Genomic DNA, 26086 nt, shown 5'->3' on the forward strand with positions numbered 1-26086 from the left:
CGACAACAAATCGTTCTGGAACAAAATTAAGATCAACAACACATCCACGACACAACAGACGTTCAAAATGGCCTCCATTGGACGCAATGCACCGCGTCCACAAGTCGCATCACAGGTTGTCGCAATCCATCGCACATTCCTGCCTCTCTCCGAACATCGTCACAGGCGTCGTGAACGCGCTGTTGAAGATTGTGGACATCAGGAACTGGTTTGGCAGGCATAACGCTTTTCAGATGCCCATAGAGGTAAAAATCCAGTAGGTTAAGACCGGTGATCTAGCAGGCCATGCTACAGGACCTCCGCGTCCTATCCAACGTCTCGATTGTTGACGTGTCGGCGAACGGTAATGGGGAAGTGGGATGGTGTTCCGTCATGCGGAAACGACACAACCTGTCGTGCTGGCAAAGATAAATTTTCAAGCAGCCCAGGCAGAGGATTCCGCAGGATGTCTAGGTACGTTCATTCGTCAAGGAATTATTCTCGGCTCAAGTTTGTGGTCGCCAAGACTCCCTGCCCAGACACTGTTGCTGAACCGACGCTGATGTGGTGCCTCAACCATTCCTCGAGGATTATCTGTGGTCCAGAGATGATGATTATGCAGACTGAGGATGCCAGTTCTGGTAAAGGTCACTTCATCGGTAAATTGAACTTTTCATAGAAACCCCATAATTTTGATGGTCTGGAGCAAAAAGCATCGACAAAATCCTTCCCTTAAAGTGAAATCGGCTGTTGATTACCTTGGCATTCGTTGCAGATCAAAGGGGTATTAGCGGTTATAATGCAGGATACACGTAATCGAACTTTGGTTTACGTCATGTTGCAGGGTAAGTTGCCTGGAGGTTGTGCCGGAGTTTATCTAAATATCCTGAATCCGTTGTTCCATATCCGGTGTGCACGTAACCAGCCGCATCCCAGGGCGTTTGTCTCTCTGAAAGGACCCATGATCACACAAACGGCCAAAAAGGGCTTGAAATATTGTGTGATGCGGTTGGTGTCTGTGAGGGTAATGGTCTTCGTGTAGCCATGCTGCCTCTAGACCGTTTCCATCTGGTGGGTCGTACACAGACACCATCTCGTCTTGTTGCCGACATGAAGCATTTTGCTGCTTACAGTACGCTATCTCAATCACACAGCCTGCAACACACAAGGAACATACAGCTTTTGGTCAGAGGAACACCCATTCATCAGCGCCATCTACTGTGGCAACGATACGTTTCTGGACACATGTTCTTACGACCCTTTCCTCTCCATTTCCTGTCCCTCCGTCCTGCAGTTTGTCGGTTTTATTAATGTACACCCTATGTAGATGCGATACTATTCTGTCAATATTGAAGCTTCAGCACAACCTTAACGCTGTCGCTTTGACAATCATAATTAGCCCCAATAGAAATAGTACCAAAAGTTAGATACAGATTACAGTGAAACAAAAAGAAATAGAGTATTGATAAAGCAAAAATAGACAGGACAAGTTGTATGTTTATGTGATAGAGCTGTTACGTTACAGAACGGAGGTTCTGATACTGCACCCCATTACGATGAAATGTTTAGAGAGGCAGCACTGGATCATATGTCCCAAGGATATGAAGCAACTCTGCTGTCCTCCGTTAAATAGAACAATCCCAGCATCTGCCATAAGCGGTTTGACGAAATTTAACTATCATTTATTTATTGTAAATCATTCCCTGTAGCCTAGTGTTCTGTGTGTAATACTTTAATACAAAAGGGCTATCTACATTTTCTTCGTTGTATCGTCTAAATACATTGCAGGGAAAAATAGTACACTTTTCTAGCGGTTTCCAATTCACTCAAGATTTATTGTTGCGAAAGTGCACATGGAGTACATGTAACTGTTATATTTGCAAATCAATAGCACAAGCGGTTCTGAGGTGTCAAGTATCGACCCATGCTGAAACAACCGTATTAGAACGTGGTGTAGCCTCCATGGGCGGCAATGCTGGCGCTGGGTCTGGCGTCCGGTCGATTGTACGATAATTAATGCCGCGGCTGCTCGATCCGTTCACTTAGTTCTTGTAAGGTCACCGGTTTTTCTAGTTGGTACTTGACAGATTAGTATTGTTCGGCCTTGACTTAAACTCGGCGAAGTCGGTAGAGCGATGATACTGTGATTAGGTAAGCACGACGTTACAAAAAATAGTGCTGTACTGAACTCTCGACGTGTGCGTGATATTTACTTCCCCAATTGTGACCAGTATTACGCTACTCGTCGTAATTAACTCGTTTGTATTCGATGGTTTAACAGTTGCTATAAAAATATTAATGATAAGTTCAATTTAGTTCCACCGACACCATCCTTCCTATATTTTGGTTGTAATTTCAAATCTCTAATAAGTCGTAACATTACGATTGCTTCTTAACGTCAAAGAGTTTCTATATTTGCGCCGAGCGCTTCAGTCAAATATTATCGCAGCCCGCAAAAGACCACAGTTATGTCTCTAAACAATTTTGTAATTTGGAATCACAAATGCGTAAATTGGCACGAAAGGGTGGTTTATTTCACAATAACAATCACTTCCTAACAAGGCAGTGAGGAAGAAGCTTTCCCAGGTGGTGCTGGTGGTGGTGGTGGTGGGGGGTGGGATCTATAAATTATCTGCTTTAAAACTATTGCCAAGTTCCAGAGTTCATTTGCAATTACGAATGAAGTTAATTGTCTATCACTGTTCAATGCCTAAATAGAGTTGAGTTCTAGTTATCTAATTGAAATGTTCACTTCAGTCCAATATAAGGTAGTCCTCTACCTGAATTCTAAACGATGTTATAGTTGAAGTCTGTGCATCGTTTCACCGCGTCATAGTAGATCGCCATTATCAGTGCTCGAAAAAGAATTTAACCGCGCCTACATATGCGAGTATTCAAACAAGTCTGACAGCTTCGGCTAACTCTCGTAACGTAGTGACAATGGATCATATTTTCCCTAGCCATTACTCACGATTCTCAAAGAGTACTCATACGAAGTATTGTTTGAGATCGTTGGTTCTACTTTGCTAATTTTAATTATAATGATTTTGCGAATTACTCTGATTTTGAGTTTGAATCTTATGAGATTCTATCTTTCTTTTGAAAACCGATAAATTACTATTTATGAGATTCTTGTTTCAATTACTGGCTATTATCCAAATAACAGTGTTAAATGGAACTTTTGTTACTTGTACACTTTTCATGGAATATGGAACTTGTTTGGGGGAAATTTTTTGGGTATTGGTCACTATTTTTTCTTTTTTCAATTTTCGTCCGAGGAAGTGGCATTACATCCTCCCCCCGGTCGATTATCTGTGCTTTCCTTTAATTTACGTCTATGGTCAAAATCTTTTTTGTTTAACAGATTCCCGGTTTCGGTCTTTAATGACCATCATCAGATCTGTTTCATAAAAACAAAGTCCTAAACTACTGCAGCCATAGTGGCATCGTCAAATGTTAAATGCGGAATCAGCACCATCATCGTCAAATACATATAAATCACATCGCATGTATATATATATATATATATATATATATATATATATATATATATATATATATATATATATATATGCCAAGTTACATCTATGACCAAAAGCGTTTTAAAGCTTGATGGCTGAACATTTCTCTGGTCACATCTTTTGTATTTGACAGAATATAACTCCCAGGATGAGGTATTTTTGTTATCCTGAAAGGACCCTCGTAATTTAGTTCCCACTTCTTATTTAGTAGTTTTATAGCCGATGACTTCGGATGAGATCTTAGAATAATGTTATCTCCTACTCGGTATTCAATAGATTTTATTATGTACTTATCATAATATGCTTTTCTCAAATGAGAGTAGTGCGTACTTGATTATAGCGTGTAGTTTTGTGTACTGGTATAATTTCATTTAATTTAGGTAAATCCTCATTCCATTGGTTAAACTGACAATACCCAAAGACAACATCATAAGGAGGAAACCCCTTGGATGAGTGTGGTAAATGATTAGATACGTTTTCAAATTGATGCAAATACTCAATCTGACGATAGTATTGGTGAGAAGTATACATCCTCACAAACAACTCACGAAACACTCGTTCAGTGGGGCTACTCTATGAGTTAAACCTGGCAATCGGGATGTGGCCAATACATTTCCCATGTAGACACTCCTTCCAAGCCCTACACGGGAAGTAGGAGTAAGGTTTTCGGTTTTCCAACTTGGACAACGTACTTTTCTTTCAAGATTCTCACCATGGGTTTCACTCTTACAAATCTCAGTGGGTATACCTTCACTAGCTTAGCAAATAGATCAGAAAATACTAGCACGTATATGAAGCTATCTTTGGAGGTTGGTAAAGGACCCATAACATCACATGACACAAGGTTAAGAACACCATGTTCTACTGTGGGTCGAAGCTCGGTTTTAGTAGAAGAATTGATTGGCTTCGCTTACTGACAGATCATACAAGTTCTCAATACTTGATGCGCAAAAAGTTTCAGGTTAGGATGATAGGCATAAGCTGCTATTAACCTAACACAATTACCAGCACTGGCGTGACCCCACGATAAATGTGTGTGTCAAAGAAACTTTATTACACAACCAGAAGGAATACAAAATTTGCATTGACGAAATAAATCCTTATTTTTATAAAATAAAACCTTATTATGAAAGCAAAATTTGTTATGTTTAGGACTCTCCTTATCGTCATAAAGTGATCGTCTAATTAATTTCCATTTAGAATTTTGCTCTTGTAAATCAACAATATTCTTACTCATGAAATTTACATCATTTTCATACAAAGTATGTCGAATCAACATGACACGAAAGTTATCGGTTCTATTCGCGACTACAACCGTTCTTGCGACTCTACGCGGTAGTCTAGACAGTTCGTCTGCTATTAAATTGCCTCTGCCACGAATGTGCCTTATCTCTAATAAACATTCCTGCAATAGCAAGACCCACCGAGTTAATCGGACGTGCCATAACCTATGAGTCATTAAAAAAGTTACTGTTTGATGGTCAGAATATCATAAATTTTTTCAACGACCACACTAAGGCTGAAACTTCCAGATCTGTAGTGGTATACATTCTTTCACAACTGGTGAGCGTGCGACTTGCGAAGCTTATAATTTTAATGTTATTAATATCTTCAGGAATATCCATTTTAAACAATGATGCCCCCAGACCCGTGTCTGAAGCGTCAGTGGCTACATAATATTGCTTACCCATCTGAGGATGAGGTAGTATTTGGGCATTTAATAACGCGTGTCTTTTCAAATGTTTTGCAACATCCAGGTGTCCAATGTCACGAAGTGTTTTTCCGTAACAAATTTAACGAACAGTCCTGGTTCAGTACCTAATCTGTCAGAAATTTTCTAAAAAAAAAAGATACTAGTCCAAGAAATGATTTTAATTGCTTACGGTTACCAGGGCATGGGCACTCACTTATTGCTTTTAATTTCTTAGGATTTGGTGTTGTTGTGGTTGGCAGGAGAGCCAACACCGTGTTACTAGAGGAGGCCGAAAGACACGCGTTTTAGCTCACGCAGGCTGGCGTGAGGTCTGGAACAGGACAAGGAAATTAGAATTTAGAAAAAAGGACGTAGCTGGTGGAATACTTAACTTTAATCCATTAATGAAGAACGTCGGTCTTGACGGTACATGATTCACAATATCAATAGTAACTGATAATGGCGCCTTGCTAGGTCGTAGCAAATGACGTAGCTGAAGGCTGTCCTAAACTATCGTCTCGGCAAATGAGAACGTAAGTAGGCAGTGAACCATCGCTAGCAAAGTCGGCTGTAAAACTGGTGCGAGTGCTAGGAAGTCTCTCTAGACCTGCCGTGTGGCGGCGCTCGGTCTGCAATCACTGACAATGGCGACACGCGGGTCCGACGTATACTACCGGACCGCAGCCGATTTAAAGGCTACCACCTAGCAAGTGTGGTGTCTGGCGGTGACACCACAGGTGTTATGCCCAAAGGAGAGATAATATGGCCAAGAAGTTTGACTCTCTCATTCCCGAACTCAGATTTGGAAACGTTCACCATTACTCCATAATTTTGAAACCTACAAAAAACTCGTCGTAACAACTCCATGTGACGCTCTCATGTATCAGTAGCCACTAGGACATCATCAACATACAATCTCACTTCATTCACCAAGTACGGGCTCAACACTGTATCGAGTACGGAAATAAAAACTCCACCACTGATATTTAAACCAAATGGCTTAACTTTAAAATGATAACTCTTACCCGTAAATATAAAAACTTTATACTCCCTAGATTCTTCATCTAAGGGGATCTGCCAATAGGAACTACGGAGGTCGACGGAGGATAGGTAGTTTACACCATAGAAACGCTGTAACAATTCATCTAGTTTTTCTGGCCTGGTTTGGACAGGTATTAAGATTTTATTAGTATTCCTGGCGTCGAGTGCCGATCTTACGTCTCCATTAGGATTTGCTACTGCTAAGAGTGGACTCCCCCCCATGAACCATGGACCTTGCCGTTGGTGGGGAGGCTTGCGTGCCTCAGCGATACAGATAGTCGTACCGTAGGAGCGACCACAACGGAGGGGTATCTGTTGAGAGGCCAGTAGTTGCAAGGGCAACAGTCTGGATGATTGACTGATCTGGCCTTGTAACAATAACCGAAACGGCCTTGCCGTGCCGGTACTGCGAACGGCTGAAAGCAAGGGGAAACTACAGCCGTAATTTTTCCCGAGGGCATGCAGCTTTACTGTATGATTACATGATGATGACGTCCTCTTGGGTAAAATATTCCGGAGGTAAAATAGTCCCCCATTCGGATCTCCGGGAGGGGACTACTCAAGAGGATGTCGTTATCAGGAGAAAGAAAACTGGCGTTCTACGGATCGGAGCGTGGAATGTCAGATCCCTTAATCGGGCAGGTAGGTTAGAAAATTTAAAAAGGGAAATGGATAGGTTGAAGTTAGATATTGTGGGAATTAGTGAAGTTCGGTGGCAGGAGGAACAAGACTTCTGGTCAGGTGACTACAGGGTTATAAACACAAAATCAAATAGGGGTAATGCAGGAGTAGGTTTAATAATGAATAGGAAAATAGGAATGCGGGTAAGCTACTACAAACAGCATAGTGAACGCATTATTGTGGCCAAGATAGATACGAAGCCCACACTTACTACAGTAGTACAAGTTTATATGCCAACTAGCTCTGCAGATGACGAAGAAATTGAAGAAATGTATGACGAAATAAAAGAAATTATTCAGATTGTGAAGGGAGACGAAAATTTAATAGTCATGGGTGACTGAAATTCGAGTGTAGGAAAAGGGAGAGAAGGAAACATAGTAGGTGAATATGGATTGGGGGACAGAAATGAAAGAGGAAGCCGCCTGGTAGAATTTTGCACAGAGCACAACATAATCGTAACTAACACTTGGTTTAAGAATCATGAAAGAAGGTTGTATACATGGAAGAACCCTGGAGATACTAAAAGGTATCAGATAGATTATATAATGGTAAGACAGAGATTTAGGAACCAGGTTTCAAATTGTAAGACATTTACAGGGGAAGATGTGGACTCTGACCACAATCTATTGGCTATGACCTGTAGATTAAAACTGAAGAAACTGCAAAAAGGTGGGAATTTAAGGAGATGGGACCTGGATAAACTGAAAGAACCAGAGGTTGTACAGAGATTCAGGGAGAGCATAAGGGAGCAATTGACAGGAATGGGGGAAATAAATACAGTAGAAGAAGAATGGGTAGCTTTGAGGGATGAAGTAGTGAAGGCAGCAGAGGATCAAGTAGGTAAAAAGACGAGGGCTAGTAGAAATCCTTGGGTAACAGAAGAAATATTGAATTTAATTGATGAAAGGAGAAAATATAAAAATGCAGTAAGTGAAACAGGCAAAAAAGGAATACAAACGTCTCAAAAATGAGATCGACAGGAAGTGCAAAATGGCTAAGCAGGGATGGCTAGAGGACCAATGTAAGGATGTAGAGGCCTATCTCATTAGGGGTAAGATAGATACCGCCTACAGGAAAATTAAAGAGACCTTTGGAGATAAGAGAACGACTTGTATGAATATCAAGAGCTCAGATGGAAACCCAGTTCTAAGCAAAGAAGGGAAAGCAGAAAGGTGGAAGGAGTATATAGAGGGTCTATACGAGGACGATGTACTTGAGGACAATATTATGGAAATGGAAGAGGATGTAGATGAAGATGAAATGGGAGATATGATACTGCGTGAAGAGTTTGACAGAGCACTGAAAGACCTGAGTCGAAACAAAGCCCCCGGAGTAGACAATATTCCATTGGAACTACTGACGGCCGTGGGAGAGCCAGTCCTGACAAAACTCTACCATCTGGTGAGGAAGATGTATGAGACAGGCGAAATACCCTCAGACTTCAAGAAGAATATAATAATTCCAATCCCAAAGAAAGCAGGTGTTGACAGATGTGAAAATTACCGAACTATCAGTTTAATAAGTCACAGCTGCAATATACTAACGCGAATTCTTTACAGACGAATGGAAAAACTAGTAGAAGCCAACCTCGGGGAAGATCAGTTTGGATTCCGTAGAAACACTGGAACACGTGAGGCAATACTGACCTTACGACTTATCTTAGAAGAAAGATTAAGGAAAGGCAAACCTACGTTTCTAGCATTTGTAGACTTAGAGAAAGCTTTTGACAATGTTGACTGGAATACTCTCTTTCAAATTCTAAAGGTGGCAGGGGTAAAATACAGGGAGCGAAAGGCTATTTACAATTTGTACAGAAACCAGATGGCAGTTATAAGAGTCGAGGGACATGAAAGGGAAGCAGTGGTTGGGAAGGGAGTAAGACAGGGTTGTAGCCTCTCCCCGATGTTGTTCAATCTGTATATTGAGCAAGCAGTAAAGGAAACAAAAGAAAAATTCGGAGTAGGTATTAAAATTCATGGAGAAGAAATAAAAACTTTGAGGTTCGCCGATTACATTGTAATTCTGTCAGAGACAGCAAAGGACCTGGAAGAGCAGTTGAATGGAATGGACAGTGTCTTGAAAGGAGGATATAAGATGAACATCAACAAAAGCAAAACAAGGATAATGGAATGTAGCCTAATTAAGTCGGGTGATGCTGAGGGAATCAGATTAGGAAATGAGGCACTTAAAGTAGTAAAGGAGTTTTGCTATTTGGGGAGCAAAATAACTGATGATGGTCGAAGTAGAGAGGATATAAAATGTAGGCTGGCAATGGCAAGGAAAGCGTTTCTGAAGAAGAGAAATTTGTTAACATCCAGTATTGATTTAAGTGTCAGGAAGTCATTTCTGAAAGTATTCGTTTGGAGTGTAGCCATGTATGGAAGTGAAACATGGACGATAAATAGTTTGGACAAGAAGAGAATAGAAGCTTTCGAAATGTGGTGCTACAGAAGAATGCTGAAGATTAGATGGGTAGATCACATAACTAATGAGGAAGTGTTGAATAGGATTGGGGAGAAGAGAAGATTGTGGCACAACTTGACCAGAAGAAGGGATCAGTTGGTAAGACATGTTCTGAGGCATCAAGGGATCACCAATTTAGTATTGGAAGGCAGCGTGGAGGGTAAAAATCGTAGAGGGAGACCAAGAGATGAATACACTAAGCAGATTCAGAAGGATGTAGGTTGCAGTAGGTACTGGGAGATGAAAAAGCTTGCACAGGAGAGCTGCATCAAACCAGTCTCAGGACTGAAGACCACAACAACAACAACAACAACAAGAGTGGACTACTGTATTCCGAGTTGGATGGTTCAATGATACCCCATTCCAATATCCGTTGAATTTCTAGCCTAACAGCTTCACGTTTTGACCAGGGTATAGAGTAGGCTGTCTTACATTAAGTGTCATGAGGTCTCACACGCATTCTATATTTAAATGCTCTAATCACACGAGGGTTAATATCAAAAACTGCAGCATAATCATGTAACAACTCTGATAGTTCCTGTCGCTGTACGCTAAACAAACATTCCGATTCACTTATTTTAAGTTGTATAATCTGTTGAAGATCTGGACTGGGACTAGCTACTGACAAGTTCTTGGTGCCATATGATTTTATCTTACTGTAATTACATACTACTGATAGATTCTGACAATATTTAGCAGGAACCCTCATTTCTTTCAATAGAGACAGTTCAACAACTCCATTGACTGTGTATAAAATACATACGCTCATTTTTATATCGATGACTGCCCGGTTGCTGGCCAAATAATCCTACCCCCAAATGCATGGTACGGATAAATTCTTATTAATCAGGTAGGTGCTTATAAGCCTTTCCTTCTGAGTACATAGTTCCACCATAACTTAAGCTTCAATGGGTTTAACCGAAGCGCCAAGAGCACCGGAAACAGTACATCCCGTCACTGGAAAAAAGGGTACATTCTCTACTCTATTAATACAATTGAATAAATCGAATGACATCACATTTGTCGTAACCCCTGTGTATATCAGTACATTTACAGGTATTCCATTTATCTTACCAACTATCACAGCTTGAACATGTTCCTTCGGTTCCAAACGCTGCATAGTTGCCTCGCTCATCAATTCATCTCTAAAGTCTACCCCTGCATTATATCTTAGCAATCCTACACAATGATTGTCGTGGCCTCCATTGCTCGTACCAGCCACCCCCGGAAGTCTAGGACTGACTGGCCCTAGTTTGTTGGATTCACAGACTTACCACTTGGTTCTTCAAAAATCTCTACAACTTGCACATTGTGATTTTGGGAATTATACATAGGATTTCGGACCTCGGTTGCTCTATTGCATAGGGGAATAGCCGCAGAAGCGTTCTGACACGAAGAATTTGATATATTACCTGAGTTCATTTGGTTAATCCAAAGAGAATGTGTCGGAACCCATTGGAACGACTGATTCTGATTTCCGCTATTATTCGGTTCTTGATTTATATACGGTCTACTGCCATTAAATTTTCTTTTCCGATTCTGTGTATTAGATCCATTAAAACGTGGACCGTTCACCTCTGGTGAAGCCGGTCCCTGATTATTCTTATTTCTATTGTTTTACTTACTATTATTCTGATCATGGCAATTTTGGTTGTTCAACTTAGGTCTATACTGTTGATCTCTATTATCAGTTTTCCACCGATTGTTGTTATTATACTGCGAATGATTACCATTATTGTAATTAATACTATTACCATTCTTATAGTGCATTTCTCGGTTATTTAACTCACGGAATTCCTGCTGTATAATGTCAATTGAGTCTATTGTAGCTAGAAATTGTTCAAAGTCATCATCCAGAGCATGAACTAACATCTCACGGATATTAATTGGGAGCCTTGTCTTCAATATACGAATAACCTCGCTATGTGATATCGGTTCCTTCCAATACCGACTTTTATTCATATATTTCTCAAAGTATGAACGTAAGGTTCCCTTTTTGGATAGTAAAACTCGGGATTGTATGCATCTTTTCGCAAACGTTCCTGTTTACTAATGGACCAATACTTAGCTAAAAACAGTTTTTCAAATTCATGACTGATTTGACAAGTTACACTAATCTCGCTGCCCGGAGCGATGCCTCTCCGACCATTTTAGAGACTATGGACTGGATCTTACCATATTCCGTCCACACCTTGGGGAATATTCTCTTAAAACTATTGATAAAGATCTTAGGATGAATAGTATTCATTTTAGACAAGAATATCGGTAATTTTCTGCTTTTAAAGATACTATTTTCGACTTTAATCGAGGGCAATGCAGTTCGTTGAGTAAACGATTCTTATTCGGGCAAAGATCGATCCTCACTATTGACTCGCACTGCTTTAGATTCGTGACATAAACTTTTTTCTGGGCAAACGTTACAGTGTTGACTTTGAAAGGGTACAGTACAGCCCGACATTGAAAATGGGTACAACATACTTCATTATTCTTGTCAGAACAACACATTTCTTGTAAAAATAACTCAGTTTCATTTAATACAGTAAAGCCGGATACCAGTGTGGGAAAGAATGACAATTTATTTATTTAATTGATCACATGTGCACTCCCACAAAATAAATCCCTACATCCAGTTTGGTGAGATCTGTGAAATGAATGAATGTATGGTCGTCTGCTAACCGCAGATAGTGAATGTGAATATATGATCATCTTTGAGACGGTACTTGGGTCACCTTTGGTGGGACCAAAGAGATGAAATTTACCTGAGCTTTGAGTGCCTGAAATGTGGCTGACCAATACGGTAGCAAGGTGCTCCCCCACTTCGGCAGAGGTGCGAGAGGACCTGAAGAACGGCTATGTTTCAGCACTCTGCCGCTGGATCTTGTGTTGGTAAGACCTGTTTTAGGTGTGCTCCGTAAAGACAAAAGAGTGGAGACATGGTATGCATGTGGAATATTTAAGAGTAGTTTGAAATAATAATTTCTCTATTTCAGGAACTTTTGTGGGGAGAATTAAATGTCAGGCAGGTAATATTAATGGGATCGCAGTAATCTTCTGAAGTGACCAACAGTCACAATGAAACCACATGTAGCAATAAACTGAAATACTTCCGTGTGCTTAAGTTAAGCTGAGTTACTAGCGTGTGTACTATAAGTTGAAATATTTAAGAAATGGCGTGTGCAGGACTTGAAATTAGAGACTGTGTGAGTCTCAATCTGTGCATGAGACAAAGAATAAAGAGAAGTACTCGTGTCTATGGTATCAGTTGAGGACTCCTGTGTGTGATGAATATGTTCTTAATATTACTTTGCGTGTTATGTTTCCGTGTGACGCTTGATTCAGACTATAATACTCTGAGAGAGAAGCAAGTTGAGTCAGCCGTCTATCCAGCAACGCCACTTGGCTTGCATTGCACAGGAAGACGTGCATATATCCTCCAGAGTTCATAGTAGGAAAGAAGAATTACGAAGTGGGGCAGTGTCGTGTGAAACTGGGATAAACACTAATTGAAGTGGGAAAGCTGAAAGTGATAATGTTGTGACTATTCCTTGTGTTGTATTCCATGTTGTAGTGTGGTGTATGTCACGAAATTTAAGTAAGTGTGGTTTGCATGGGAGAGTGGCAAGGTTGTTTCAAAGGTAGTGGGTTATGCATGTTCCTTTTGTACCGCTCGGTCTGGAGGAAAGTTTCGTGATGATGGTTGTGAGAGTCGAAGTGTGAGATGTAGCAAAAGATCCACCATCCTATCCAGAAAGTGCACTGTAGCATTAAATAATTACGAGACCATAAGATAGAGAATCACCAATGTAAAGCCATGACCACTGGGCGGAATTTCTCATGTGTTATTGTTGTAGGTTATAGAATTTGTGTGTTTAGGTTATAGATTTTATCGGAATAAATAAGATAGTGAAAAGAAAAAGATCGGTGGCCTTTTCCTTCGAATTGTATGTTGTCATGATATTCAGAATTTATAATGTGTGCGTCATCCATATTCAGTGCGATGGCTACGTGTTGATCAAAGCCGTTAAATAAGAAAGAAAATGTGGTATTGCCAGTGCGTAGTGAACAGTCAGAGTTCTGTAAATTACTGATAGTCAGACGTGCGTTTCCGTTGCGTAATATTCATACAGGAGGATAATTTGTGACTTAATTGTGAGTACGAGAGTTCATGTTACTCGATAAATAAGAATGAATCCACTCGCTTGGCAGACCAATCATCTTGCAGGCCTGACTGCTTGATGCCACAGTATGAGCAAGGCATGTGGGTGCCTCTCATAATTTCGACCCTGCCAGGATTTTGCTGTTGGGGTTTGCTGTTAAGATTTTTTTTTATGGAATGTATTGTGATAGCGCTAAGAAGTAAAATTTTTTTGTCTGCAATTTCTTTTTGGATTGGTGAGGATCTTTTATTTTTTTAGGTAATTAATTGCTATATCGTCCAAGGCTGGACGATCGTTGCATAATTTTTATTGCGTAATGTCCGTAGTAACTAAGTCGCAGTCGAAAAGTGTAGTCACCATGGAGAATAGTGATTCTGGGGTGAACGTAGCAGTGCAGCAGGAAGTAGGTGTCGACCTTGGGTTAATGAGCGAGAACGGCAAACACTCTGAAGGTGCTGAACTGTTCAGCGGACCGCGGCTAGGTGATCCTATAAGCGGCGGGCTTTGTCCACAATCGGGGGCTTTTCCCGACGACGCGGTCGAGCCGGGACTAGGTCAGGTATGCAGTGAAAGTGTACCTTTAGCGAAGCTATGGTTTCTCTGGCGAACGAGGTGAGCGCAGCGACAGTAGCAAATGACAATGTGCTTCTGCAGTTTTTACAGAGGATGGATAAAGATAATAAAGAGAGAGATAGGGAAACTAAGGAAAGATTGGAAGCGATGGATTAATATAGTAAGGAAAGATTGGAAGAGATGGATAAAGATAGTAAGGAAAGATTGGAAGAGATGGATAAAGATAGTAAGGAAAGATTGGAAGCGATAGATAAAGATAGTAAGGAAAGATTGGAGGCAATGGATAAGGGAAATAAACAGGCAATGAGGAAGCTACTCTCAGTTATCAATGAGCGTCTGCCCGTAGTTAATAATCGGTTAGATGAGGGGGAGAAGAATCTGGATGCATTGAAGCAAGTATGTGACGCCGTGAAAGAAAAAAGCGAATAATTTGGAGGTACGAATATTTGTAATAGAGAGTGATACTACAGAACGTACGGACGTGTTGCCGGATGAGCGAATCAAAGAGGTAGTGGTCAGAATGAATCCGATTAGTGCAGCTGTAGAAAAGATCGGTATAAGAGGCGAGACAGGCTCTGGCAGTACGCAGCGAGAGGTTTATGCCAACCAGGGGCAGATACAATCACTATTACAGCTTAAAGAGGCGCAATTAGAAATAAGTAGGAAACATAGGGAAGAACTAGCACAGTTGCAATTAGCGTGCAGTAGCGAAGGTGACACACCACCAGGTAGGTTGCAGAGGGAGAGTGAGATAAATTCAAAACACGAAAATAAGCAGAAAGAGGAAGACGAATTCAGAGAGTCAGAAGAACGGTTGTGTCGGATAAAACAGGTGGCAAACCCAACTGGGTATAGTCCAAGGCTGCCTCAATTTCAAGATTCATTACCTTCATCGTGGGGACTGCTTCTCAAAATGAAGATTGTGTGTAACCATTTGAGGGACGAGGCTAAAGCGAAAATTCAGGAAGTTATTAAAGACTGTAGTAGCTACAAGAAATTTTGTGACAAGTTTTTGAATGAATTCTGGTCGAAAAGTAAGCTGGACCAGCTTAAGCAAAGCATATTGCTTATGCCAAATTATGACGAAGGTGGTATAAGAGATCCAGTGGTGTGCTATCAGGAAATGCTGAGACGAAATAGGTATTTGGAGGTGTCATACGAACCTGGGGAGCTCATTAGGACCTTTATAACGAAGTTGCCAGTGAAACTGCGCAGAGATATAGTGATAACAGGCAGAGGCTTAGACGATTCTGCGTCATTTCAGCACTTGTTACAGGAACTTGGTAATGAGAGCAATATCGTAAACGTAGATACGACTCATAGGTCAGACAGAGTCGAGGATAGGAACAGCAGAAACTATCAGAATGACAGGAGAGCATGGAAACCTGGCATTTCTTTCTTTTCGTAATAGATTGATGGATCCAACATATCAACATATCAGCCCTTAGCACGTTGCCTTAGAACACTTGCCACTGACTCTGGTGGCGGCATGTGCGTCACATGACAGGAACATGTTGTCGACCCACCTAACTTGTACACATGGCGAATGGGTAAAAAGATTCTTCTATCTCGCCCGATTTAGGTTTTCTTGTGGATGTGATAATCACTCCCAAGAAAGTGATGAAAACATAAGAGTTTGTCACATGAACTGCAACGAATGAATGCAACAGTTTCACAGTCGCACAGTTTTCCCTGTAATCTGTCAAAACATACGTATTAAACGTTTTCAAATTTTTCCGTTTACGTGTAGCGTCCCCAAACAACGGCGCAGTTACCTCGCATCGGACGGACGGACAGAAATAATAATCTGAAAATAAAAACTTAAACTTCTCATTTGAAGGGAAGACTTGAATCAAGGACCTCTCGTTCCGCAGCTGCTCACGCTAACCACGGTACCACGGCGCTCTTGAGCTCACTTTATCCTTTTGTTGCCTATGTTGCGCATGGACTACTCAGTTTCTATATTTTGCTTATTTTTTTCATAGTTCCACACAACTTCTTCCTGTATTCTCGATTGATCTGTATTCAGTTTTTGAAGGCCTATCCACTGTGCCAACTTATAACTAAACCTGAGGGGGTCCGATGGGGAGGTTCCCTTGTAAGTACAAGATTCTTGTTTCTGTTACTGGTTATTATCCAAATAATAGTGTTAAATGGAACTTTGGTTACTTGTTCACTTTTCATGGAATTTGGTACTTGTTTTGGGGAAATTTTTGGGATATTGTTTGCCATTTTTTCTTTTTTCGGTTTTCGTCCGGGGAAGTGAAATTACGTTCTGTAAAATTATTGGTTGACAAATCACACGAGTCACATTGTATCCCACACGTGCTCGGTTCGAGACAAGTCTGGAGATCGTGCTGGCCAAGGGAGTTGCTGCACGCCTTGCAGAGCACGTTGAGTTTCAAAGACAGTGTGTGACCGAGCATTCTGCTAATAATACATCACCTTCTTGTTGCAATAACGGTAAAAGGACGGGTCTGACAAGATTCTGCACTTACCGAGCGGTGATCAGCTTCCCCTCCGGAACGAGACCGTAACACCTGTGGTGGCTCCAGTGTGTCTTCGACGAATGCACTCTACAAGACAGCACTCAGGTCTACATCGTATGTACAAACCACCATCACTTGCGAGCAGGTAGAATCGGTCAAGACCACAGCGCGGCATTCCATCTTTGAAGTGTTCCTTTGACGGCACCAGTTGAGCTCTGCATGTCGAAGCTGAGGCGTGAGCGGAAGACAGGCTAGTGGCGTGCATGTCTGTAGTCCCACTACTAATAACCGGTTCACAACAGTACATGTTGGCACACCTTTGCTTGCAAGCCATCCTATGTGTGCTGTGAGTAGTATGGAAATGGGCATCCGTTCACACTTTTGATATCAAACTGATATGCAAATTAATTGATAAATTAATAATCCCACATGCTCCATCCCCAGATGACGTCATGTGTTTTCCCCAGCCAGCACATCTGTCCCACCCACTCTCACTCCCTACCCCTTCCCAAACCCTACCTACCCTATTGGCAGGAATCTCGAATTTTGGCGGAAACTCTGAATTTCCCCATTAAAATTCAATTGTTAGTTCAGAGGATGTGTTATTAACGGAAACTGTTCAAAACGGAAAGAATTCATATGAAGGGATATCTGGGAACTATGCACCTCAGAGAACATAATTTGCACTTTGTAGAATAGGGCTACTCTTATTTAAACTCTGATCACATCGCCATTGTGATGATCCATGGTGTGCAAACAGGTGCTATACAAGGCGCTCGTAATCGCATACAGCATGCTGTACCAAGCAGTCGTGGCTGTTTTGCTTGGAGTGTCGCTAGCACAGTGTCATGTAGCTGAATGAGGAGTCATGTGTGATGTCCGGCTTGTGCCGCTTGGCACAGTATCTGGTGGCCCACAACAGAACCATGGGACCCACCTACAGGCATGCAACATTAGGGTTAGCCACACACACTGGGCTTCCTCCCCCACCCACCCCACACTTCCACAGAGAGCAACCTGCCCACCCACACTAGGCCGTCTTCAGCCTCATTGCATTCCGCTACCACTCAGTGCTACATGGGGCTTACAGCTGTCCTGTGGCTGTCATTTATACGTCGTCATTTATACAGCACTACACCAGTAAGTGGGCAAGAGTTAATCACACGGCATATACGATTCGCACAGCTATTGGTCCAGATTTAGTTATCTCATTCTGATTAGAACAGTCTATTATAATGATTGGTGCCAGCTCCTTGAATTTCCGTGAACTCAGAAGGCATCATTGCTCTTCAACATGTTCATAGTGAAAAGCACGGAACCTTGCATACATGTCAAATGCTAGACAGTATACAACCTGGTGCCACTGTAGCAGTAAATTGTCACACAGAGAGAATTCTGAATTCAAGTATCTTCTGGCATTAGTTAAATTACAGTTGTCAAATAAGGTGGAATCATTTGCTAAATTCCCCCTTCTGTTTGTCTGAGATTCAAGTATGATGACTCTCAGTGTCTTCAACTACACGTAGGTTTCATTAGCCCACGTTTATCTGCTCGCTGTCGATAGCATTGTATACTCACAAACCTCTCATGAACGGGAAGTTAATGGCAGATATGTACGGGTATTCAGAACATTGAAAGCTTCAAACCTTCCTCATCTGTCACAGTGATGTGTAATTTTATTGATGACGGTCTGATTCTCCTCTTGAGCTCCTTGAATGTATGAGTTGCTGTCCGTTGCACTCCGTACCAGAATACGTTCCTGTTTAGCCTTCATAATGCATGCCCTCAAAATAGCCCATAACCATTTATAGAGATATGCATATAAACCAGCGGTACTCTTCTGCCCACAGGCTCGCCTATGAACCATCCTGCATTTTCTAAGCCATTCATATCCGACGGTGATGGTGAAACATATGTTTTAACGTTTGATGATATGCCAACATTACGTGTACGCTCAATCTCTACCCATTAAGTTCATATCGTATTTCCTGGAATAGGAATGCCAAAGCATTACGCATAATCTTTGATCCACTATATGACTACTATCCTTTTTCTTAAATCATCCATCCAGATATATGAAACTCTTGGATGGAAGAATTAAAGCGTTTTGTTGCTGGATGATCGTCCTAATTTCGTCGTTCTTGTTAAACGTCGTTGAAGCATAGGGTTCATGCGAGAAGTATTCCTGGAGTATGATTCGCTCATTACATTCCACTGGGTGAGATACACTGAGTGACGACGTCATTGCGATGTTTCAAGCCTACTGATTTAAGAAACTCCTAGTTCGTATGTGTTATTACCTTGTGGTTCTGCTGCGAAGTGCTGTGCAATCCCCTATGTGCGCTGGTTTTATACCGTACTCCCGTCCTGTCTTTGATGTAGTCATACAACGAGTTCCTCACCACGAAAATCAACAAGTTGGTTATTCTGGTCCACAATACGCAGATCCAGGCAGTCTAGTGTCTTGATCTCACTCGAAGGTATATAGCAATAGTAGGAGTCTGAACAGTCTTATACCTTGTTCCAACTGACGGGAAGAATACGTAAATTGAATGAACGAACTATCGTTCAGGTATGAGTTACACTCAACACGGGTTATACTGCCAGGGAGGGTATGCAGTGTCTGATCAAATTTGTAAAGTTTACTGGAATCCAGCTTCAAAACATGTCGCATTGTGAAACCAAGTAGTGGGCCTATTAAAATTTTTTGCTTAAAGTCCTTATTTCACAGTTAAGTGTACTGATGTTTTCACAGAGCTCAATCCCTTTTCCAGACTGTTTTAAAACTACGTTCAAACCGTCAAAATCGTATGCACTACTTTCAGTTTCCACACTTTTGTTTTTACCAATAATTTCCAGGTGCAGTTTATTGTTAGTCTCTGTGACATTCTGAATGGTGTTTTATGTCTCCAATCAGCGAGATGCTCCAATCTCCAATTCTGAAATCAACTCGTAGGAAGTAATTCGTACGTAATATGGACGGTCGTTCTTTGAAATTGAGAGAGTACGATATTGCATCTAAACATCAATTGGTGAATGGATGCTTAATGCCCGTCAGGAGGAACATGATGCATAGATGACCACACAGGAATGTATTAAAGTTTTGGTAGCGTCGAAAATTGCAGAACACATGTCTTCTGTGTGTCAAGTTTGGCCGGCCGGAGTGGCTGAGAGGATCAAGGCGCTTCAGTGTGGAACCGCGCGATCGCTACGGTCGCAGGTTCGAATCCTGCCTTGGGCATGGACGTGTGTGGTGTCCTTAAGGTTAGTTAGGTTTTAGTAGTTCTAAGTTCTAGGGGACTGATGACCTCCGATGTTAAGACCCATAGTGCTCAGAGCCATTTGAACAATTTGATTCTGTCAAGTTTCGTTGTAATTCTTCTGGGGTGGCAGGTCGCAGAATGAGTCGAAAGAGTAGGTGTTATTTGTATTTCTTCTTTTGACATTTGTTACCCAGTGAGTTCCAGTCCTCCTGCTACATCTAGCTTCACAATTCTGCATTCTCCTGTCTTCCATATAGTCGTCATTAATGCATTCTGCGTAGACACACCTCAGAATCTCTGATTGTTGAATTTCTTCTTAACGGACTTAAGCAGATCTGTATTTGTAAGCTCCCAGTGTGGTAGGACTGGTAGTGGGCTTTTTGTTTATGGAGAGACCTATCCCTTTCTTTTACGGTTTCAAGTATAATCTTTTTCCGATGCCTGCTGCCTCCATCATGCGGCTATGTTTTCGTGCCTCCTGCAGTTGCTCCTGAAGTGTTGTGCATTCTTGACTGTCCCGGCAGTAGCCGCCGCACACCGAGTCAGTGAACCCACGGCTGAGAGACGGGATATGGCTGGAATGAAGATGAGGGTAATCCAACCCGATATCTTGGGATTTGGTAGAACCGTGGGTGTTTTAATCGATCTTCTAATTCTCGTTGCTTTCTGCTTCACGGCGCTTAGTTGCATGCATCGCCGTTATTATGCAGTATTTCATGCACCCTTTGGTTGTAATCTTCTTCCTTAGTGCCCGACGTGCAGCGCTCATAACATGGCTGAACGTCTTCACATCCAGTCACAATTTTACGACGCATGGTTCTTTTCAAAGGGAAATGCTGCAATGCGTTGCCCTGTATCAGTATCCTTTCTCGCACGTATTTCCTTAGCTTTATCAGCTAAAATTCGATCGGCGGTGTGACAATCTTTATTTCATGCGTATGCGATGTCGTGTTCCATACACGCTCGTCGAGCAGATTTATTCCCTTAACATAGAGTGTCAATCGGTTTGGAACTTTTGCGCCGGGTCCACAGTAGTCGTATCCAGGAATGTGTAAATCGACTGGTAGTGTGCAGAGAATACCACCTACTCCTCCAATGTGTCTCCTGTCACTGAGGTGCTTGTGGCCAGCGCACTAACAAATCACAAAAGTCGATCCAGCTGTTTTGTGATGCAGGAAAACCAAGCTACTTTACAAACGCTCTGTTCCTTTGACGCCGTATGATCCTCTCTACAAAATACACGTCTGGTTCCGAGCTCTTGTGTAACTCTTCTGTGTAAAGGCAGTCAGCTATTTCAGTGTCACTGCTGTTCTTTAAGAGGTAGCTTCCAGGATTCGTTGTGAACTGTGAATATCTCGGCTGACCAGTTTGGCTTGTATGACTTCTCAAATATCTTGTGCTTTGAAATACGTACCAAATCACGTACATTAAATTGATGTTTGCGTTGATCTAGTACATTAATGCTACTGTACACAGTATGTAGAAGTCTGTTATCATAAACGTGGATTTCTCTCACTTTTACTGTGCGATGTTTGGTTCGATTATACTGCGTAAATATTTTATTTATTTTATTTTTTTCACACGTCAAGTTCCATGGGACCAAATTGAGGAGCAAATCTCCACGGTCATGGAACGTGTCAGTACATGAAATTACAGCATAGAAATAATGACAGATGAAAATAAGATATTTATGAACTCAAGAAATGTCTATCCATATGTTTAAGTGAACACAGTCAGCAATACAAGAAGAATAAACTTAATTTTTCAAGAAACTACTCGACAGAATAGAAGGAGTGAGCCATGAGGAAAATGTTCAGTTTCGATTTGAATGCGAGTGTATTACTGCTAAGATGTTTGGATTCGAGTGGTAGCTACTGAAAATGGATGCAGCAGTATACAACACACCTTTCTGCACAAGCGTTATGGAAGTCCGATCAAAATTCAGGTTTGATTTCCGCCGAATATTAACTGAGTAAAATCTGCTTATACTTGGGGATAAGTTAATATTGTTAACAAGAGATGCCAGTAAGAAATATAGATATTGAGAGGCCAATGTCAAAATACCCAGACGCATGAACAGGGTTAGACAAGAGGTTCGTGAACCTACACCACTTATTGCATGAACCACACGTTTCTGAGCCAGAAATATCCTTTTAGAATGGGAAGAGTTACCCCAAAATATAAAACCAAATGACATAAGCGAATGAAAATAAGAAAAGTAGACTAATTTTCGTGTCAAACGATTACCCACTTCAGATATAGTTGGAATAGTAAAAATGGAAGCGTTAAGCATTTGAACATGATCCTGAACGTGGCCTTCCCACGACATTTTACTATCCATCTGAACACCTAAAGATCTGAACTCTTCAGTTTCACTCATCATATGCCCATTCTGTGAAATTACAGTTTTAGGTTTTGTTGAATTGTGTGTTAGAAACTGTAAAAAATGATTGTTACTGTGATTTAGCATTAGTTTATTTTCTACAAGCCGAGCCAATTTTGATGTAACATTCTTACTACCAAGCTAGGTTATCAGCAAAGAGAAATATCTTAGAGTTACCAGTAATACTAGAGGGCATATCATTTATGTAAATAAGGAAGACGAGTGGCCACAACACTGATCACTGGGCACCCCCCACTTGACCGTACCCCTCTGAGACCCCACTCCACAGCCATTCTCAATATTGTGCATAATGACCTCTTGCTGTCTGTTGCTAAGGTAAGAGGTGAACCAATTGCGTGCTACTCCCCGTGTTCCGTAATGGTCCGACTTCTGGAGCAATATTTTGTTATAAACACAATAAAATGCCTTAGTTAAATCAAAAAAATATGCCTAGCATTCGAAACCTTTTGTTTAACCCATCCATTACCTCACATAGAAAGAGAATATAGCATTTTCAGTTGTTAAACGATTTCGAGGCCGAACCGTACATTTGATGGCAAAACCTGTGATATATAATTGCGGGGGGATATCGGTCATTTTTGTGAGGCACGAAGTTTGAAATGCATCCACATTTTGGCTTTCACTGTTCTGTTCAGTCATTCCACTATGCTCACCTTCAGGAGGGTGGATGTCGAATGGTAATGTATTCCATACCGTTAAATCGTAGTAGTGAAATACACTCCTGGAAATGGAAAAAAGAACACATTGACACCGGTGTGTCAGACCCACCATACTTGCTCCGGACACTGCGAGAGGGCTGTACAAGCACTGATCACACGCACGGCACAGCGGACACACCAGGAACCGCGGTGTTGGCCGTCGAATGGCGCTAGCTGCGCAGCATTTGTGCACCGCCGCCGTCAATGTCAGCTAGTTTGCCGTGGCATACGGAGCTCCATCGCAGTCTTTAACACTGGTAGCATGCCGCGACAGCGTGGACGTGAACCGTATGTGCAGTTGACGGACTTTGAGCGAGGGCGTATAGTGGGCATGCGGGAGGCCGGGTGGACGTACCGTCGAATTGCTCAACACGTGGGGCGTGAGGTCTCCACAGTACATCGATGTTGTCGCCAGTGGTCGGCGGAAGGTGCACGTGCCCGTCGACCTGGGACCGGACCGCAGCGACGCACGGATGCACGCCAAGACCGTAGGATCCTACGCAGTGCCGTAGGGGACCGCACCGCCACTTGCCAGCAAATTAGGGACACTGTTGCTCCTGGGGTATCGGCGAGGACCATTCGCAACCGTCTCCATGAAGCTGGGCTACGGTCCCGCACACCGTAAGGCCGTCTTCCGCTCACGCCCCAACATCGTGCAGCCCGCCTCCAGTGGTGTCGCGACAGGCGTGAATGGAGGGACGAATGGAGACGTGTCGTCTTCAGCGATGAGAGTCGCTTCTGCCTTGGTGCTAATGATGGTCGTATGCGTGTTTGGCGCCGTGCAGGTGAGCGCCACAATCAGGACTGCATACGACCGAGGCACACAGGGCCAACACCCGGCATCATGGTGTGGGGAGCGATCTCCTACACTGGCCCTACACCACTGGTGATCGTCGAGGGGACACTGAATAGTGCACGGTACATCCAAACCGTCATCGAACCCATCGTTCTACCATTCCTAGACCGGCAAGGGAACTTGCTGTTCCAACAGGACAATGCACGTCCGCATGTATCCCGTGCCACCCAACGTGCTCTAGAAGGTGTAAGTCAACTACCCTGGCCAGCAAGATCTCCGGATCTGTCCCCCATTGAGCATGTTTGGGACTGGATGAAGCGTCGTCTCACGCGGTCTGCACGTCCAGCACGAACGCTGGTCCAACTGAGGCGCCAGGTGGAAATGGCATGGCAAGCCGTTCCACAGGACTACATCCAGCATCTCTACGATCGTCTCCATGGGAGAATAGCAGCCTGCATTGCTGCGAAAGGTGGATATACACTGTACTAGTGCCGACATTGTGCATGCTCTGTTGCCTGTGTCTATGTGCCTGTGGTTCTGTCAGTGTGATCATGTGATGTATCTGACCCCAGGAATGTGTCAATAAAGTTTCCCCTTCCTGGGACAATGAATTCACGGTGTTCTTATTTCAATTTCCAGGAGTGTATCTGTTGTAAAATGCGCTGCCGTATCTGTTTAAAGGTAGTCTGGCCTTCGATTTTTCCGCATCTGCAGCAATCCTCACACACATGCACGACAACCTTCCCTATTTTTGCTTTCAGTGGTAGCTCTGGAAAATTTAGAATAAGTATAAATGACCATTAAAATCTATTTGAAGCCGTTGCTCACACGTGACTATTCCCTCATGTCGACAAGATCAACCTGCCACAGGTCGTCCAAACATTTAATCGTAACATATCTGCGAGGACATGTGTGCGAGCTGTTTTCTGCAGTCTTCCATTGTTATTCGATGGGGCCTCTCTCACATAGCTAAAAACTTACTCAAATAACGTCATTCAAGTGAGCTGTATTACCAGCGATAGTTGATTCCCTGAGCATTCGTAACCGGTCTATTAGCTGGCCGGAGTGGCCGAGCGGTTCTAGGCGCTACAGTCTGGATCTGCGCGACCGCTACGGTCGCAGGTTCGCATCCTGCCTCGGGCATGGATGTGTGTGATGGCCTTCGGTTAGTTAGGTTTAAGTAGTTCTAAGTTCTAGGGGTCTGATGACCTCAGCAGTTAAGTCCCATAGTGCTCAGAGCCATTTGAATCATTATTAGCTCATTGGGGTCGTCGTAATATACCAGGTGGTCCATTGATAGTGACTGGGCCAAATATCTCACGAAGTAAGGACCAAACGAAAAAACTACAAAGAACGAAACTCGCCTAACTTGAAGGGAGAAACCAAATGGCGCTATGGTTGGCCCGCTAGATAACGCTGCCATAGGTCAAACGGATATCAACGGCGTTTCTATAAATAGGAACTCCCATTTTTTATTACTTATTCGTGTAGTACGTAAAAAAATATGAATGTTTTAGGTGGACCACTTTTTTCGCTTTGTGATAGATGGCGCTGTAATAGTCACAAACGTATAAGTTCGTGGTGTGACGTAACATTTCCCCAGTGCGGACGGCATTTCCTTCGTGGTACATTACTCGTTTTAAAATGGACCGTTTGCCAATTGCGAAAAAGGTCGATATCGTGTTGATGTATGGCTATCGTGATCAAAGTGCCCCACGGGCGTGTGCTACGTGTGCTGCTCGGTATCCTGTACGACATCATCCAAGTGTCCGGACCGTTCGCCGGATAGTTACGTTATTTAAAGAAGCAGGAAGTGTTCAGCCACATGTGAAACGTCAACCACGGCCTGCAACAAATGATGATGCCCAAGTAGATGTTTTAGCTGCTGTTGCGGCTAATCCGCACATTAGTAGCAGACAAATTACGCGAGAATCGGGAATCTCAAAAACGTCAGTGTTGAGAATGTTACATCAACATCGATTGCACCCGTATCATATTTCTATGCACCAGGAATTGCATGGCGACGACTTTGAACGTCGTGTATAGTTCTGCCACTGGGCACAAGAGAAATTACGGGACGATGACAGATTTTTTGCACGCGTTCTATTTAGCGACGAAGCGTCATTCACCAACAGCGGTAACGTAAACTGCCATAATATACACTATTGGGCAAAGGAAAATCCACGATGGCTGCGACAAGTGGAACATCAGCGACCTTGGTGGGTTAATGTATGGTGCGGCACTATGGGAGGAAGGATAATTGGCCTCCATTTTATCGATGGCATTCTAAATGGTGCAATGTATGCGGATTTCCTACGTAATGTTCTA

This window comes from Schistocerca piceifrons, chromosome 2, assembly GCF_021461385.2.
Source record: "Schistocerca piceifrons isolate TAMUIC-IGC-003096 chromosome 2, iqSchPice1.1, whole genome shotgun sequence".
Lineage (NCBI taxonomy): Eukaryota > Metazoa > Arthropoda > Insecta > Orthoptera > Acrididae > Schistocerca > Schistocerca piceifrons.